Below are 18,633 nucleotides of genomic sequence, written 5' to 3'. Positions count from 1 at the left end.
AATTATTCTAAAAGTCTGATTCTCTTTTCAGTTATTTCCACCAGGCTTTATCCATGGTACCCTGCTTCTCTGTGTGTTCTATGGTTTTTGACTGAGCTGTTAATTTGCTTTGCAACTTCATCTTTTGGAATTTTTTAGGCATGAGTTGCAGTTGTTTTTCTTCAAAGAAAAAAGGAAAGTGACCCAGCTTCTAATTAGCCCAAAACCATTTTCAATTAAATTCCCTATTTGAACTTTTTTTGGATTATACAGTTAACATGAATTCTGACCTCAAACTCACATGAGAGTGAGGTTATAATTCTCAGGGAATAGTTTTCCCCCTTTGCTCAGCAACAAAAGTGAATTTTATCCTTGCTATATTCTTCTGCACTGTTTTTTTCTTATTCACCTTCATATTTATAATGCAGCCCTTTGGGGTTCTACAGTTATATGGAGGACCTTGTCAGACTTCCTACATTGGGGAGGTTTTATCTCCACCTTTCCATGGCCCCATTTCACCAATGGGTCAGAATCCAATGTCATTAGGTTTCAGCATCAACTCTCAGGGCACAAGTCAGTATTGGTAGTAATTTACTTATCATATTTCTTATTCTCCTTTCTATTTGGTCTCTATATACTCCTTCCTTTCATCTCTGCAAAACATTAAAAGTAAGTATTGTTTCTATTTCATGCAGCATTTTTTTATTCCAATCAGAGGTGTTGGTCGGGGTGTTTAGTCTGCCATTCTGCCAAAAATTTCCACTACTTTCCAACTGACACATAAGCTCTGGAATGGAGCTTTAATGCACTCAAGACAGGGTGGACTCTGAAATGATAGAGAAGCAAAGATTAGCACCCATCATGCTGAAACATTTGAGGTACAAATACTTCAATTCCAGTTTGAATCTGGAAATGGACTGGATTTATATTTGTGGATTATATTTTTTCAATTTCCCTTAAATCCAGTCTCTATCCCTCACCATGTAGATCCCCTTAATCTGGCCACTTTCTCTTTCCCTAAACCTGACATTATGGAACTGAAATGACAGTTTCATTCTGAAAGGCTGGTTTAGATATTTATAAATTAATGGAAAACCCATTCTTTTGCTTATTTTTTTATTCCATATCTTCACCCCTTACTCAGCATTCATTCTCAACTATGGCCTGACTACAAGAAACTCACTTTAAATAAAAAGACACAAATAGAGTAAAAAGAAAAAGTGCGAAAAGATATACTTTGCTAAGAGTGGTTAAAAGAAAGTGGGGAGTAGCCACATTAATATCAAACAATGAAGATTTCAGAGAAAAGAATGTTATCACAAATTAAGAGGGTCATTTCACAATGATAAAGGGGTAAATAAAAGACATAATAACCTGAAACATTCATGCACTTAATAACAGAACTTGAAAATACCTAAAGCAGACTTCCCTGGTGGTTCAGTGGTTAAGAATCCACCTGCCAATGCAGGGGACAAGAGTTTGAGCCCTGGTCTGGGAAGATTCCACATGCTGTGGAGCAACTAAGCCCATGTGCCACAACTACTGAGCCTGTGCTCTAGAGCTCACGAGCCACAACTACTAAGCCCGCGTGCCACAACTACTGAAGCCCGCATGCCTAGAGCCCATGCTCCACAACAAGAGAGGCCACCACAATGAGAAGCCTGTGCACCACAACAAAGACTAGCCTCTGCTTGCTGCAATTAGAGAAAAGCTCACGTGCAGCAACAAAGACCCAATGCAGACAAAAATAAATAAGTAAATAAATAAATTTATAAAAAAAAATACCTAAAGCAAAACTAATAGATGAAAGGAGAAACAGATAAAACAGCAATTATCATCAAAAATTTGACCCTCTTTTATCAATAACTGATAGAAAAGGCAGAGAGAAAATCAGTAAATATAAAGAACAGAACAACATAATCAACCAGTTTGACCTAATTCATATTTATACAACAGTCCACCCAGAACAGGAGAACACACATTTTTTTCAGAAGCACATGGAACATCATTTAACAAACTAAGGACAGAATGAGACTACCTTAACAGAATAAAGACCAAATACAAAAAATCCACAAATAACATCATGTTCAATGATGACAGACTGGAAGTTTTTCCTCCAAAATCAGGAACAAGAAAAGGATGCTTGATTTCACCACTTCTATTCAACATAGTACTTGAAGTCATGGGCAGAGCAATTAGCCAAGAAAAAGAAATAAAATATATCCAAATTGGAAAGGAAGAAATAAAATCATTTCTGTTCATGGACAACATGACTTTATATGTAGAAAATTCTAAAGATTACACACACACACACACACACACACACACACCTCTTAGAACTAATGAATGAATTCCACAAAGTTGCACTATACAAAATGAACACTCAAAAATTAGTTGCCTTTCAATTCTCTAACAATGAACAATCTGAAAGGAAACTAAGAAAATAATTCCATTTACAAAAGCATCAAGAAGAATAAAATACTTAAGAATCAATCTAACTAAGGAGGCAAAAGACTTACACATTGAAAACTACAAAATGTTGCTAAAAGAAATGAAAGAAGACACAAATAAATGGAAAGATATCCCATGTTCATGGATTGGAAGACTTAGTACTGTTATGAGGCCAAAACTCCCCAAGCACTCTATAGGTTTAATGCATTCCCTATCGAAATTCCAATACCATTATTTGAAGAAACATAAAAATCCATCCTAAAACTCATATGGAATCTCAAGGACCATGAATAGCCAAAACAATCTTGAAAAAGGAGAAAAAATTTGGAGGTATCACACTTTCTGATTTCAAAATTTATTACAAGGCTACAGTAACCAACAGTGTGGTATTGGCATAAAGACAGACATATAGATCAATGGAATATGAGAGTCGAGAAATAAGATTCATATATATGATAAAATGATTTTTGACAAGAGTGCCAAGACCATTCAATGGGGGAAATGAAAGGCTCTTTAAAAAATGATGTTGAGAAAACCAAATTTTCACCTGCAAAAGACAAGCTGGACCTTTACCTTACACCATATACAAAAATTAATTCAAAATAGATCAAAGACCTAAATGTAAGACCTAAAACTATAAAACTCTTACAAGAAAACATAGGGCAAAAGCTTCATGACACTGGATTTGACAAGGATTTCCTGGATATGACACCAAAAGCACAAGCAAGAGAAGTAAAAATAGACAAATTAGATTACATTAAAATTAAAACCTTCTGTGCATCAAAGGACACAATCAACAGAGTGAAAAGGCAATCTATAGAATGCGAGATTATTTGCAAATCATATATCCGATAAGAGGATAATAATAAGAGCATATATAAAGAACTTCTACAATTCAACAACAACCAAACAAAAAAAAACCCCAATCAAAGAAAAAGCAAAGGACTTAAATAGACATTTCTCCAAAGATGATATACAAATGGCCAACAAACATATAAAAGGATGCTCAACATCATTAATCATTACGAAAATGCAAATTAAAGCCGCAATGAGATATCACTCCACACCCATTAGAATGGCTACTATATCTCCCAATTCATGTATTCCTTTTATTTCTTTTTCTTCTCTGATTGTCATGGCTAGGACTTCCGAAACTATGCTGAAAAAGAGTGGCAAGAGTGGACATCCTTGTCTTGTTCCTGATCTTATAGGAATTGCTTTCAGTTTTTCACCACTGAGAATGATGTTTGCTGTGCGTTTGTCATATATGGCCTTTATTATGTTGAGGTAGGTTCCCTCTATGCCCACTTTCTAGAAAGTTTTTTTTGTCATAAATGGGTGTTGAATTTTGTCAAAAGATTTTTCTGCATCTCTTGACATGATCATATGGTTTTTATTCTTCAGTTTGTTAATATGGTGTATCACATTGATTGATTTGCTTATATTGAAGAATCCTTGCATCCCTGGGATAAATCCCACTTGATCATGGTGTATGATCCTATCAGTGTGCTGTTGGATTCTGTTTGCTAGTATTTTGTTGAGGATTTTTGCTTGTTCCTGAGTAATTCAAGTGTCCCAAAACACTTGAACTCCATTATTCTCCCACCCCCAACTTACATGCTATTGTTATGGTGTATTTTAATTCTAGACATTTATTCTTCCTGCATAACATTATTATTTTATTGTTAATATTTATTTATATCTATCCACATATTTCCACTTTTCATTTCTCAATGTGAAATCATTGAAGAATACCCTTTATACTTTCCTTTATTATAGATCTGACAGTGACACATCCTCTCAGTTTTTGCTTATGGAAAAATATTCCTATTTTGCCTTCATTTTTTAGGATGTTCTCACTGGATATAAAATTATAAGTGCCCACTTTTTTTTCCAGTGTTTTTAATATACCATTCATTAACTGCTGGCTTCCACTGTCATTGTTGAAAAGTCCATTGTTAATCTTGTTGCTCTTTTATCTTAGACTACTCTTAAGATTTTCTCATTGTCTTTTGCTTTCAGCAGTTTAGTGCTGCATGCAATTTTACTATATTTATTCTACTTCAGGTTCAGAGTGCTTCTTTAATATATGACTCAATACCTTTCATCAGTTTTGAGAAACTCTCAGCCATTGTCTCTTAGAACGCTGCTTTTACCCAATCCTCTCTCTCTCATCCTGCTGGACTTCCAATTATATACTTTAGAACTTTTCTCCCTGTTCTTTGTTCTTTTTCTTTTCCCCATTTCCTTCTTTTATACCCAAAGCTTGATTTTTAGTATTTTCTTTTATTTCTATTACAGTTTACTTATTCTCTTTTCAGCTGTGTCCATTCACTGTTACTCCATCCACTGAGCTCTTAATTTCCATTGTATTTTAAGTTCTAGAATATTTGAGTGGTTTATACCCCAAATTCTCAATCTTTCATTTCACTGAATATATCAATATATCATGGTTATTTGAAAATTCATAACTGATAACTCCATTATCTGGATCCTCTCTGGTCTGTTTATATTATATATTGTTTCTCTTAATTTTTTATCACATTATCTTATACTTTATACACTTGGTTATTTTTGCTAGAGTACAGAACACTGTATATAGACAATTATTGTAGTAATTTCAGGATTAGGAGTATACAGTTGTTCTCCAGAGAGAATTTATACTTGCTTTTGAAAGATAACTAGAAGTACTAGCATCCCAGCTCACCTTATTCCAATAGGAGATTGAGATGATTTGAAACTGGGCTTCAGTCTCTGCAAATAAGTATAAAATCAGTTTATCCCAACAGAAAGCCTAGTGTTTTTCCTGAGTTATCATTCCTTTGCAGTCCCTGAACTCTTTTTTTCCCCCTAGCCTTGTGAGGCTGTCAAGAGTTGTGCCCAGGGCTTCCCTGGTGGTGCAGTGGTTGAGAATCTGCCTGCCAATGCAGGGGAAACGGGTTCAAGCCCTGGTCTGGGAAGATCCCACATGCTGCAGAGCAACTAGGCCCGTGAGCCACAGTTACTTAGCCTACGCGTCTGGAGCCTGTGCTCCGCAACAAGAGAGGCCACGATAGTGAGAGGCCCGCGCACCGTGATGAAGAGTGGCCCCCACTTGCCGCAACTAGAGAAAGCCCTTGCACAGAAACGAAGACCCAACACAGTCATAAATAAATAAATAAATAAATAAATAAAAATTAAAAAAAAAAAAAAAAGAGTTGTGCCCAGCTTTTCAGCTTCCAGATAACCTCTTCCAGGATTACAATAGTTGCCACTGGCGAACACTGCTCCGAATTCTGGGCTTACCTATCTAGGCTTCATTATTCTCCCAGATCTTAGCCTTATTAGTTTGCACTGTCTTATTAGCTCTACCATGCCTTTCCAGCTTTTCTAGTTGTTCTCAGTGGGTGGATCTCCAAGTTACTCAGTCCTCCATTACAGAAAGTGAAACTCTTGACAGGAAATGTTTTTAATGAATCAATAATATTAATAAGTTTCCCTTACCCTACCCAAGCAATCGGCGCCATCCCTATGTATTTCTAAACCCTCTGTCATCCATTCTTCAACTACAAGGACAAAGTCAAAATCCAGGTCTTAGAGAAAAGATGAAGAAGTTTAAACACTAACAATAATCTTTATGTTTGTCAAAAACGTCACATATTGTTTAATCTCATGTAATGTAATAATTTTACAATGTATTATACTTCAGGCATGATGATACTGAAGCTCTAAGAATGAAATCATTTTCCAAGGCATAGCCCAAATTTGAACCCAGATCTCTCTGTTCTCATGTCCAGATACTATTTCACTAGATAACAGAAGTTCCTAAAGAGATAGTGAATGCCTAGGTAGGAGCATGGTGAGGAGGTAGAAGGGAAATGTCTCATTCTCTCAGAATCAGGAACATGAAACCCATGCATGTAGTTATCCAGCAGAACACAAGAGACTTTTTTAATAAAATAAATTCAAAAGAGGCAGAGAGCATCATCCAGCCTCTTCGCATGCCTAACCAGAATTATCCTTGCTATACCTGGCTGAACAGTTTCAAGTGCTTTCTGATGAACCACTTCACCAGTGGGACCAACTGAACACCTAAGAATCTTTTTTTTCTTAGGAAGCTAGATTCTGGTGCAGGATGAATTACTCTTCGAGGTAAATCATGGAGAACCTTGATCTTGTGAGATTAAGATCCTTTGAATGGCCCAGCCTCTTTGTTTAAGTAAGATTCTGTCTATTCCCAAACCTCTTTATAAACTCAGTTCTTTGACCACTTATTACATGCCATACAATGACTCAAATACAATACAGACTAAAATAGACAAAGTCCCCGTTCTCATGGAGCTTATAGTTTAGTGGAGAAGACAGGGTTTACAGATCATCACGTAAGTGCTATGTTGGTGAATGTTTAAAAACTAGCTCTCTGGTGGGGAGTTGGCAGGGGAGTTAGCTCTGATTTGTAGCATTTGCCCATTCAAACTCCCCCTATGACTGTTTTCAGGTTATCATGATGATATAACTGAACATGGAGTTGGTTATACATAACTGAACAGATATACAAAATGAGCTCTCATCAGACAGTATGAGCCCACTCCAGTGCACCACTGACTGTAATAAATGGAAATGAGACATGTGCTCTAAAGCAAGGGAGCCCCATTCTAACTCTGCAAGATATACAGCAAGGGAACCGGACTCAGTCTACATGTTACAACAGGTATCTTTGAGGAAGTGAGGCTTGTTCTGAGATCTGAAGGATGAGCTGGTGTGAACTAGGCAGAGTGAGCAAAGTGCCAGACAGTGGAACACAGCCCACATTCTACCATGAGTGGGCTGGAGAGGGAAAGCAGCCAGTGAGGAGCTGGAAGGTCTGTCTCCATTCTAGTCCATTCTGGTCAGTTTCCTGCCTGATCAATTCTTCAGTTTCCTTCCACTAGCGAAAGCTGAAGAATGTTTAAACCCCTGAAAAGGAGGAAAAATGCACCTGAAGGCACTTGGGAGAACATTCCCCCCATTATAGGAGCATAATCCTAGGACCAGCAGTCTCCTTCACCAACATGTGCATCAAGTTGACTGAAGGCACAAATAATAATCTGGATTTCAAGAGCCTAACAGATTTGCTCAGCTATTCTCAGCCAATGACACAGCTTTTCTCGCTGAAGTTTGAGATACACTTTCTTATTAGACTTTTAAAAAATGAGAAAAATGGTACAAATGGAGAGAGGGAGGGAGAAGAGAACAGAAAATGATCGCACATTGAAATAAATGTGCTACTTGAGAAAATTATAAGTGCCTAAAAACAGGAGTTTATAATGAAAGTGCCTTCTCAAGCATAACTATAGCATCACTATTCCGATGCAAAGATACAATAAACTGTCTTATTAAATCCAAGGAGTTAGATTTAATAAGATGGGTGGTATATTAAATAAATGCCAACTGATTATTAAAGATCTTTTATTGAGGATTTACAACTATGCCATCAAATAGCTGAGCAGTTTTCAGGTATAATAAGACCCACATGAGAAACTTAATTTAAACTACTGCGAAGAACCAAAAACACTATTACAAACAGACCATGAAAACTTGGAAAATAGATAAGTTAAGAGGCAAAAAACATCCCATCAAATTATTGTCAATAGTGGGGGCTGAGGCAATGAGGGAGGACAAAATATCATTTACATATGAGTCAACTAAATAGCTATTCAAAAGCGCTATAGCGTGACAGAATGGCACACTCTGCAGGTAGATATGCCCTCCCTAGGAGCTGATCCGGCCTGCCTTTTTTCCTTTGGAAAGAAAATTAACTTTTTTAATGTGAATTTTCTGTAGTGAAGAAACCCTAGGGTTTCTGAGACAATGATTCTGTCTTCCAAAGTGAAAGTGAGCTTTAAGAGCAAATGGCTTGTATCTCTACCCCAGACCTAGGGCTGCTAAGGGGGTTGGAGAAAGCAAGAGGGAAAGGAATAGAGAGAGCTGAGGGCTAGGGAGGGAGGGATGGCTGGAAGGAGAGAGAGAAGGCGGGGGGGGGGGGGGGGGGGGGGGAGCAGAGGGAGTGAGAGATGGAGGAAGGAGGAGGGAGGTGGCGGGGGAAGAAGAGGGAAGGAGAGAGGAAGAGAGGAAGAAGGAGGAGGAGGAAGGGGGGAGAGAGATGGAGAGGAGGTGTGAGGGGAGGGAAGAGGAGGGGAGGGAAGAGGAAGGGAGGAAAGAGGAGGGGAGGGAAGAGGAGGAAGGTTACTTGCCTAAGAGTCAGAAAAGTGAGTTTTCTTTCTAGGCTTATGTTTCACACACTGTGGGATATCAAATAAGTTATTCCAAAAATTTAGACTGCACCAGGTTCCTCACAGGTCAAATGAAAGGGTTAAACTACGAGACCACTAAATTCCCTGTGAATTCTATACTTCCTTCTATTCTCAAATCTAGTCCTTGGGTCCTTTGGTAAAGTTCCCTGGAGGAGAAAAACCTTGCAGAGTAATAAAACCGTCTTGGAGTATGAGAGAGAGAGACTGAGACCCAGAGGGAACAAGGAGAAATCTTCGAGAGTAATCATTATAAGCTTTGAGAGTAATCATTATACCCTCATGGTTTATATGGCCCTTTCCGATTTTTTGAAGCACTCTCATGGCTGGTACACTAGACTCCTTGTTAGGTGGGCAAGAAAAGTACTGTTATTTCCATTGCACAGAGAAGGCAGCTGAGCTCAGGACTTGCATGCTGGCTCACCCATGAGTGGCCAGACCCCTACACAACTCAGTGCCAGCCTGGTGGGTGGCTGGGGCGGGCACCTCGTATGCAAGGGCAGAACATTCCAAGACGCGAAGCCCTGGACATATGCTCAGGCAGAACGGATAAGGACACAGCTTCCCAACCAGGCCACCACTTGCCTTTGGCCCACAACAGGCAAAGAGGATGTTACAGACAGTATGGAAAAAAGAGCCCCCAATATTGCACTATTGACAAATGACTCCATTTATAGTCAAGATTTTGGACACCTTGTTCTTAGTCACAAGTGACATGTAATTTATCCTTAAACAACTAGCCTTTATATCTTTGGTACCTGAGGCTTTAGGTTAAGACACGTGGATGTCCCTCATAAATCCGATCTCCTTCAGGACCTGTCAGCGACCCACCCCCCCAGTAACCACCCAGGAGCAATACAGCTACTTCCTTTTCCTCCCAAAAGGCTTCAGTAGGAGTAAAGAAATTATCCTTAAAATATACAAAGCAATTCCTCACATAGGTAGGAAAGAAGTCATCTAAGCTGTAAACAAAAGGGGGAGCAGAAAACTACCAAAAGAAAATTGAGGAGAAGGGGAAAATGTGTATTTCTCTCTCTCGCCATGCCTCTTGTATGTCACAGGCTGGGATCATGGTGGTTCTACACTGTAGAGGAACATCCGTCAACACTAATCAATACATGGGATGTTAGTCATGGATGATAAATTTGAAAGGGATTAGAACTGTAAATAGTGATCAATAGAGACTTGCTGGAGGAGACAGAGAGGAAAAAACAACCTGAAAATGTTACATGGTTAATAAACTAAGGGGGAGGGTCAGTCTTAAACAAAACTCCAAGGGACCTACAATGTTCTAGCTCCTTCTCTTAAGAGAGGTGGGATGGAAGGGGATAAATAATCCTCCTCCAGACTTTTTCACAAGGCAACTGCTACTAAAAGGGTGCATCATTAATTTACAGCATATTTGCTGATCCTTCTGATTGGAAGGCACATTCTCCATTAGCATTTGGCTGAAGATTTGTTTCTGGATCTGAGCTGGCATCACTTAAAGCCCTCAGAGTATAGCTTGCCCTTTCCCAACACCCACCCTCCCTCTGCCCTCTTCCCTCCCTCCTCTCTCTTCTCTTCTCCCCTCCTCTGATTTCACCACCGGGGCACATGACTGAGCAGTGCATTCAAAAGCATGACATCCCTCTCTGCAAACAAATATATCCTGAAACCAAGCAAACAGGGAAAAAAATGCAGGGAGCCTCCACTGCTCACCCATAGATGAATGGAACTATCCGTCTTGTCACCAGAGGTTGGAGTGAGAGGTTACTCCGAGTCTATACCTTAGCTTCTCTGCTGACGTTTGCAAGAAACTTCCTTAAAAATAAGACAAAATAAAGAGTGAAAAAAAGAATCCTGCCACATCAAGCACTTAGCCGGTCCCTCTAGAACCCTTCCCAGATCATGTCTTCTCACCACCTTTGGAGTCACAGCTCCAGGCCTGACATATAAATTTTTTTTCCGCTGACCTTTTAGTGTCCTTTCTGCCAGAGTGTGTAAACCATAAGCTGATATATGAAGGCAATTTTTAGTGGTGCCACTTGTATCTGAGTGATTGCACACACTTTACGTTTCTGGCCTGCCACCCCTTCCACCTTTCGAAGATCTCTCTATTTTCTTTTAAGGGAACTGCAACAAAGGTGAAAGCAAGTTTAACTGCTTCAAGACTTTGATGGCCAGAAGCACCTGTTTGCAGGATTTGTAACTGACCAGGGCCCATCTTCAAAGCTGGAATTTTTCTTTGCTGCTCTGGGGATCAGCAGGGCAGGGGTAATGGGGTAGAGAGGTTACAGTGGCACTTCTCCCTTCCATCCCCCCGACCACAGCCAAAGATGACAGGCATCAAAGCTCCAAGCCTTGCTGAAGCCTTGGAGGACACAGAGTCATTGTCTCCATAAATACTAAGAGCCTGGGTCTCTGGGGACTTCCTTGGTCAGAGTTCAGGGGGAGGGAGATGGGGTGGAGGAGTAAGTGGGTATAAAGCCAGAGAAGATACCTGGCTGGTAGAATCACAGAGAGTCCTAAACTCCACCATCCTGCCATAGTGCTGTCACCCCCTCAGAAGCCAAGGTTGCTGTTTTTCCTCCGTGTGGACACAGATTCAGTCCTGCTAAGGTTCTGAAACATGTCCTGCTCTTAGAAGCAAGATGATAAGAAGCACAAGAGGAGGCAGCATCGGCTCTTCTTATTCCAGCTGGGATGGAGGCTACAGCAAAAGTGCAGCATCCACCACCAACCCAGGATAGTGCATGTTCTTGTTCTTACGGTAGCTCACAAGGGATCAGGCATCAAAGTCTGAAGCAAGAGGACCCCGCCAGGTGAGATGAAGCTCACGGTGAAGGAGGAAGTGTAAAAAAGAGTTGGACTGAGCTCAATGAAGCTATTCTCAGCTACTAATATCCTCCATGCAGGAGCAACATGGGTGAGTGAAGTCTGCAATGGGAATGTGGCTCTTAGTGGACCAAATTCAAGACCACTCCACCACCATGCCATTATTGCCCTTCTGCTGCCAATCGTGGAGGATCAGAGTTCAATTTCATCAAGGGGTCCCTTTCACTGGAGCATGTCTCAAGAAGGCTGAATAAGAATGCCTGCCCACCTCAAGTAAGACCCATGGTCACTCCCCAGCTACTAGGCTCCAATTATCCCAAGAGACTAGGAATGTCTAGGTAGCCAGTGAAGATGTCCTTCACTGAAAGACCTGAAGATGACCTGGAGAGACCTTCATTGGGCTCCTCACCTTAAGTCCATGTCCTTGCCTGTGTGTCTTAACTGTCTGTGGGTAGATCACAGTAATTTACTACTACTAATAAGGTTGTAAGATTTAAAAATTTCTTTAACATATTATTTAAAATTTTGGTTTCGGGGGCTTCCCTGGTGGCGCAGTGGTTGAGAATCTGCTTGCCAATGCAGGAGACACAGGTTCGAGCCCTGGTCTGGGAAGATCCCACATGCCGTGGAGCAACTGGGCCCGTGAGCCACAACTACTGAGCCTGCGCGTCTGGAGTCTGTGCTCCACAACAAGAGAGGCCGCGACAGTGAGAGGCCCGCGCACCGTGATGAAGAGTGGCCCCCACTTGCCACAACTAGAGAAAGCCCTCGCACAGAAACGAAGACCCAACACAGCCAAAAATAAAAATAAATAAATAAAATTTAAAAAAAAATGTTTGGTTTCATTTTCTCACTCAAACTATTTAAATTTTGAGTGATAAAGAAAGCAAGGAAATACAGCTAGTGTCTGGGAATTGCCAAATCTGAAGACCATCTGATCTTTGTCCCTGGCCACAGAGAAAAGGACTACTGATACACCATGGAGATACATGGCAGTTATAAGTTATTATAAGGCTGTGCCTCCCTCACAAAGTCTTTGGGGAGGTGCTCAAAATCCAAACATGTGTTTGGGAGTATTTTGAGTATGTAAAAATCACCCATCACAGTTGCGGCAGCTGAGAAAAGGAAGAGAAGTTAGGGATCAACCAATGACCAGAGCAGCACAGAATAAGGGGATGGGAAAGGATACAGGCAAATGGTCAGTAGACATATGTCTTATGCCAGACCTTGGGGAGGAGAGAGGAGCTCCAAAGACAGACCCATCCAGCATCCTCTGCCAGGACCCTGGTCTGGGTGCCCAATGCAGGAAAAGTGACCAAGTTCTATCTACCATAGGGCCATCTAGTGGGGACCACAAGAGCTGGAAAGCCCAAAACATTCCATAGAAAAGGAGTGCTGGGAGCCATAGCCTCCCCCTGCTTCCAGGATGAAACACCATCTTGACTGATGATCCCGGCTCCAAGGGCTGTTGGGGACATGGCCAGTGGCATCCATGTTTTGCCAAGGATCAAGAACTCCAGGAAACCGGAGGTGCTGCTGAGGGTTCTAGCTTAGCAACTTCCTCTTCAAAAAATGGTGACAAGACTTTGAGAAGTATTCCAGTGAGAACACCAGGGAAAGCAATGGTGGTACCCCCAGGCATGGACTTTGGGCATAATTTCAGTGTGAGTATAAGAGACTAGGCCTCTCTTGGGAATGCTTGTGAGGGGCAGATTGGGGTTGGCCAAGCAGAGTTCCAAAGAACAAGAATCCTTGTGTGCCAAATGCAGAGCTGGGGCAGCTAGAAATCAATAGTAAAGAAACAGGAGCCTGGGACTTCCCTGGTGGCGCAGTGGTTAAGAATCCTCCTGCCAATGCAGGGGACACGGGTTCGAGCCCTGGTCTGGGAAGATCCCACATGCCGTGGAGCAACTAAGTCCGTGCGCCACAACTACTGAGCCTGTGCTCTAGAGCCCGTGAGCCACAACTACTGAGCCCATGTGCCACAACTACTGAAGCCCATGAGCCTAGAGCCTGTGCTCCGCAACAAGAGAAGCCACTGCAATGAGAATCCCACGCACCATAACAAAGAGTAGCCCCAGCTCGCAGCAACTAGAGAAAGCCCGCGCACAGCAATGAAGACCCAACGCAGCCAAAAATAAATAAATAAAATATAAATAAATTCATTTAAAAAAAAAAAAGAAAAAAAAACAGGACCCTAATGTTCACCTCAATCAAGACAGTTGACAGATCTACCACCCTAGGAGATGCCATTGAGGGTCAGCCTTGAGACAGAAATTTAATACTAATTAAGAATCTATACCAGTCACTGTGCCAAAAAGCTTATACATATTTACCTCAGTTAAACTTGTAACAATACTGTGGTATTTTAACTACATCTTACAGATGAGTAAATTAAGGCTCAGAGAGCCTAAGTAATTTATCCAGTGTCAAAGCCCAGAGCTGTCAATCTCCAAATCCACTGACCTTTTCTGCACCACATGCCACTTCTCAGGTGATCTGCCATATTTAGCCTTTCTCAAACAGAATGGATGGGACTCAGAGGTTACAAAGGGAAAACGATGTTCTGTCCTCTTGAATCTTGGACTCAAACAACTTTTGGACTATTAAGAATGCCATACTGTTTGTAGAGTGGCCAATAGCAAAGGTTAAGATTGAGGAAGGTCAAGAAACTAAAAGATATTTTTAAATTATGGATTCATGGGCAAACTTGTGCCCACGTTAGTTGGAGGACACAGCCTGTGACTTACTTATGTCATTCCCATGCTCCCATCTCCATCGGAGTAATGGTCTTGTGCTCTCACTCTTGCCTGTGTGGTGAATCTCAGAGCCCTTCCTGTCCATCTCCTCATGTGGCAGATGGAGGGAGCATGAAGAAGAAACTGCTTACAGAAGGGCTGTCCTCAGAGGAAAGGCCATGTTTCCAGTGGCACAAGAGAAGGCACCCCATTCCACTGCTTCCTGAGGTAAGTGGTGGTTTCAAGGATTCCAGAGGCTTATTCTAGGTGCTTTTCACAATTTAAGTGAGAAGAGGATTATGTCAAAACAGGGGTTCAAAAGCGTCTTGTCCCAGAGGCAAAAAATTCCATTACTTACTACTCAAAAGGGACAATTCAGCAAAGACCTCTTATTCCAGAAGTCAGTTCATTCATTCACTAATTTGTTCATTTATTCATTCACTTATTCATTCATGAATTATTTATTGAGCCCTGCTCTATGAAGGGCACCATGCTAGGGCTAAAACAAACATGGTCCCCATCCCATGGAGCTGACAGTTCCACAAGGAAGTTAGACACTAAGCACATAAACACACAAGTACATGTGAAATTACCACTGTAGAAGTGCTGCAAAGGAGAAGCACATGCGGCAATGAGAGCTTACAACAAGGGAATATAACTGAATCAGGGGAGAGGGAGGATTCCCTGATGAGTGAACAGAGAGCTGAGGTTGAGGAGGAGGTATCTAGGTGAATGGGGTTAGGGAGAGAGTTCCAAGGAGAGAAAATAGCAAGTGTAAACTCCCTGTGGCAGAAGAGGGCATGGCAAGGATGTTGGTGTAGATGGAGAGCAGAGAGAAGAGGAGGAGATGTGAAACAAGGCTGGAGACACAGACAGAACCCTGACCATGCAGTGAATGGGGTATCTTAAAGACTGAGGTCTTTACCCTAAAACCAAAGGAAAGCCACTGAGGAGTTTTCGCTGGTAGAGGAAGTGACATATCAGAGCTGCAGTTCAAAAACATCATGCTGGTTTGCATGTGAAGAATGCATTTAAATGAGACCAGAATGAAAGAGGAGAGCCAGTAAGGAGATGGTTTGCCAGCTCCAACAAGGTTATGGTGACTTGGATTAGGGTATTTGAATGAAGACAGAGCTAAGTGGACTGACTCAGATTATTTAGGAGGTAATTCAACAGATCTACGTGATGGGCTGATTATAGAAGATGAGGAAGGTAAAAGTAACTAGGGATAACTTGTAGCTTTCTAGCCAACGTGAGCAAATTATTTCTCCTAGAAAGCAGAAGCATGAAACCCTCTGTCAGAAGCACATGAGTTCTTTTAGGGAAAAAGCACTGTTGCTGGAGAAGCAAGGGAAAGGAATCGAGGGATGTCCTGGGGACCTGTAAGGCCACACCTTCTCAAGGACAGCCAGAAGCTTCATAGATCCATGCACAGCCTGTTCTCCCCACACTCCCCTCCCCTTCCCCTCCCTCTGAATCACTGGTGCACATCAGGATGCTTGGCACAAAGTAGATGCCCCATCTTAAGGGGAGAGGAGACATCAGAGGACCAGTTCCACCAGGAATTATCAGTTTGCCCTTCAACAAGTCTCACAACCTCTATGCTCCTCAATTTGAGGGCAATGAACCAGATTCATGGTTTTCAGTGCTTCTCAGAAACCAAGTTTTCTGGAGCATCTACATGGCCACTGGGGTTTGCACCCCAACATACACCTCCCTCCACTTCATTCCATCCCAAACCACCAAATCCTTATTTCCCTTTCTGATGTGTTTGCCTGTTGGGTTTTTACAAAGGAAGTTACTTTCCTTTGGGGAGAAAAAAAATGTTTCCCAGAAAAAGTAAGGAAATACCTGTCCCCAGGAGAGGCCTCAGATCTCTGAATAGAATAGAAATTCTATTTTTGGGGTCCTAAATGGAAAGGACAGTAAACTTCTGAAAGGAGAATCTCCTAGATACTGGCTCTCCACCACAGGGGATGAAAAAAAAAATGACTTCCAAGTTTAAAGCGGCTGCCATAGCATCATTTCTCTCAGGGAAAGACTCCCTACTGTCTGCTTTCCATGACCTTCCAGTTACCACCAAGCCTCACCCTTCTGGTCTCCCTCATGCCTTCACCAAGGCCCATGTGAGGTAAAGGAGAAGCAGTTTAGATGAACTATAGTCTCCTTCTGCCCCTTCCTCCATGGCCCACTGTCTTATCTCCCCAGCCTCTCTTGTTTTTAGGAGAAAGGTTTCATTACTGAGTGCAGCCAGGAGTCATAGTAGCCCTTGATTGATGCTGTCAGTTAGATGAAGAGCTCTTGTGGCAGAAATTGTCTTTTCTTCATTAAGTTTGAAAACATGCCCACAGGCTAGTCTGTGATCTTCTCATCAATAAATGGAAATATACTGAGAGACCCAAATCATGCCAGGATTTAGTCAAGAAAGGATGTATACCTTGTCAGTTTCCTGCCTCAAGTAAGAATTCCTAAAATCCCCTGTCTTCACTCACCTCAGCCTGAGGTCTGAGGGGAAGGAGAAGAGAGACATCAGTTTTGATGTGAGGCTCTCCTTGAGATGGACCATCACTTAACAGCCTCCAATCTATGGGACAGAAAGGTCTTCCATTTATACACAGAGGTCTTCCATCTCTGATTCTTTCCAGGACCATCTGGGGAACTGGTTCCCTGAGGAAGGGATATTGGCAGAACTCTATGTCACCAATGACTCAGTCATGAGGAAACTCCTTCAACACAGCCTCCAAGGACTTCAAGAAGGCTGAAGATGGTAGGGGCTGTGTTTACCAGGATTCCCAAATGTCTGTGCAAGACTGCAGGACAAGAGGCAGCCGTTGCTAAAGGGCTAGAATACAATGAAGAGAGAAAGGAAGTAAAAAAGGGAGTGGTGGGGAGGAAAGAAAATAACCGCTCAGAAAAGCCAAGCAGGAACCTAACCTGCCTTAGGAAATAAAATTAAAGAGTTCTACTTTTTGTCATCAAAGTCAAGAGAACAAAACACACCAAAAATAAAAACAATGAAAAAACGAGCAAGCACCAAAACTGCCACCAAGCCAACAGGCATTATTAGCTTAAGACTCTAACCTGCAGGTTTTCAACAATTAACTTTTAAAGTGATTGTTCACCAATCCACCTTGATTTCATTAGGTGGAGTAATGTCAATATTGGCAGGCTTTTCCTAAAATTCCGGCTGTGCAGAGATAATGCCATCAATGCTGGGCGCCTGGGCCATGGGGTGAGGATGGGGGTAGGAGGCTGTTCTCACATTGTTTGGCTCATGATTTTCATTTTCTTGCATGTTTTTTTCTTCTCATCACCAGGCTTTGCTCTTTTCCTTGCCAAGTAGCATTACTTGTCATTGAATTGCAGCCTCTGGTGGCAGTTTCACAGAGAGGCTCAAAAAGCAGCGGTGACTGGCCATGCTGTTGTGTCCCTGAACATGCTACTTCTCAATTTCTCCTGATTTCATCTAGGAATTTTGGGGCCTGTATTTGTGCTCATTCAAACATTTTATGTCAGGGTTTTGTAACTGTCCTTTTCATCATTTTATTTAACAGTTTTTAAAAGCCAATCTTCATTCATTCATTCATTCAACTAACATAATTGGTCACTTACCATGAGCCACAGTCTCCCTCCCCTTGTGTGGAGACGAAAGAGGGAAAACAATTTCAAAACATTAATGGGGCACCATGGAACATGGAGAGCATCCTACTAAGATCAGAAGGTCAGGGAAAGCCTCTCACATGAGGAAAGGCTAGAGATGCAGCTGAAAAGAGAAGCAGAACATAGCAGGGAAGAGTGTATGGAGCAGGAAAAGGAGAATGTCCAGGCAATGGGAGAACCACGTCTAAAGGGCCAGAAGGCAGAGAAGCAGAACGTAATGTATTTGAGGAACCATCACAGTAATAAATTATATTAATGCAGCACTTACTCTATGCAAGATCCTGTGGAGCACTTCACACATATTTCATTTAATGTTCACAACACCCCTGGCAGGTATATAGTATTATTACTCTTATTTTCAGATAAGATATTAAAGAAGTTAACTTCAAGAGATCAGACAGCCATTAAGTAGGGTTTGAACTGTTGCTTTGATTTCAGAACGTATGCACTGCCACTGAGGCAGACAGCTGAGGCTTATTAGTTAGAGTGCTTGGTGTAATGGGAAAGATGAGTGGTGTTAAAAATGAGGATTAACAGGTACAGGAGCCTTGCATGAATACTAAGGAGTCTGGACACTACAGGCATACCTCCTTTTATTGTGCTTGGCTTTACTGCGCTTTGCAGATATTACATTTTTTACAAATTGAAGGTTTGTGGCAACCCTGCATCAAGCAAGTCTACCAGTGCCATTTTTTCCAATAGCATTTGCTCACTTCATG

The sequence above is a fragment of the Balaenoptera acutorostrata genome, chromosome 12 (assembly GCF_949987535.1).
Source record: "Balaenoptera acutorostrata chromosome 12, mBalAcu1.1, whole genome shotgun sequence".
Taxonomy (NCBI): Eukaryota; Metazoa; Chordata; class Mammalia; order Artiodactyla; family Balaenopteridae; genus Balaenoptera; species Balaenoptera acutorostrata.
Note: the sequence above shows the minus strand (reverse complement) of the source record.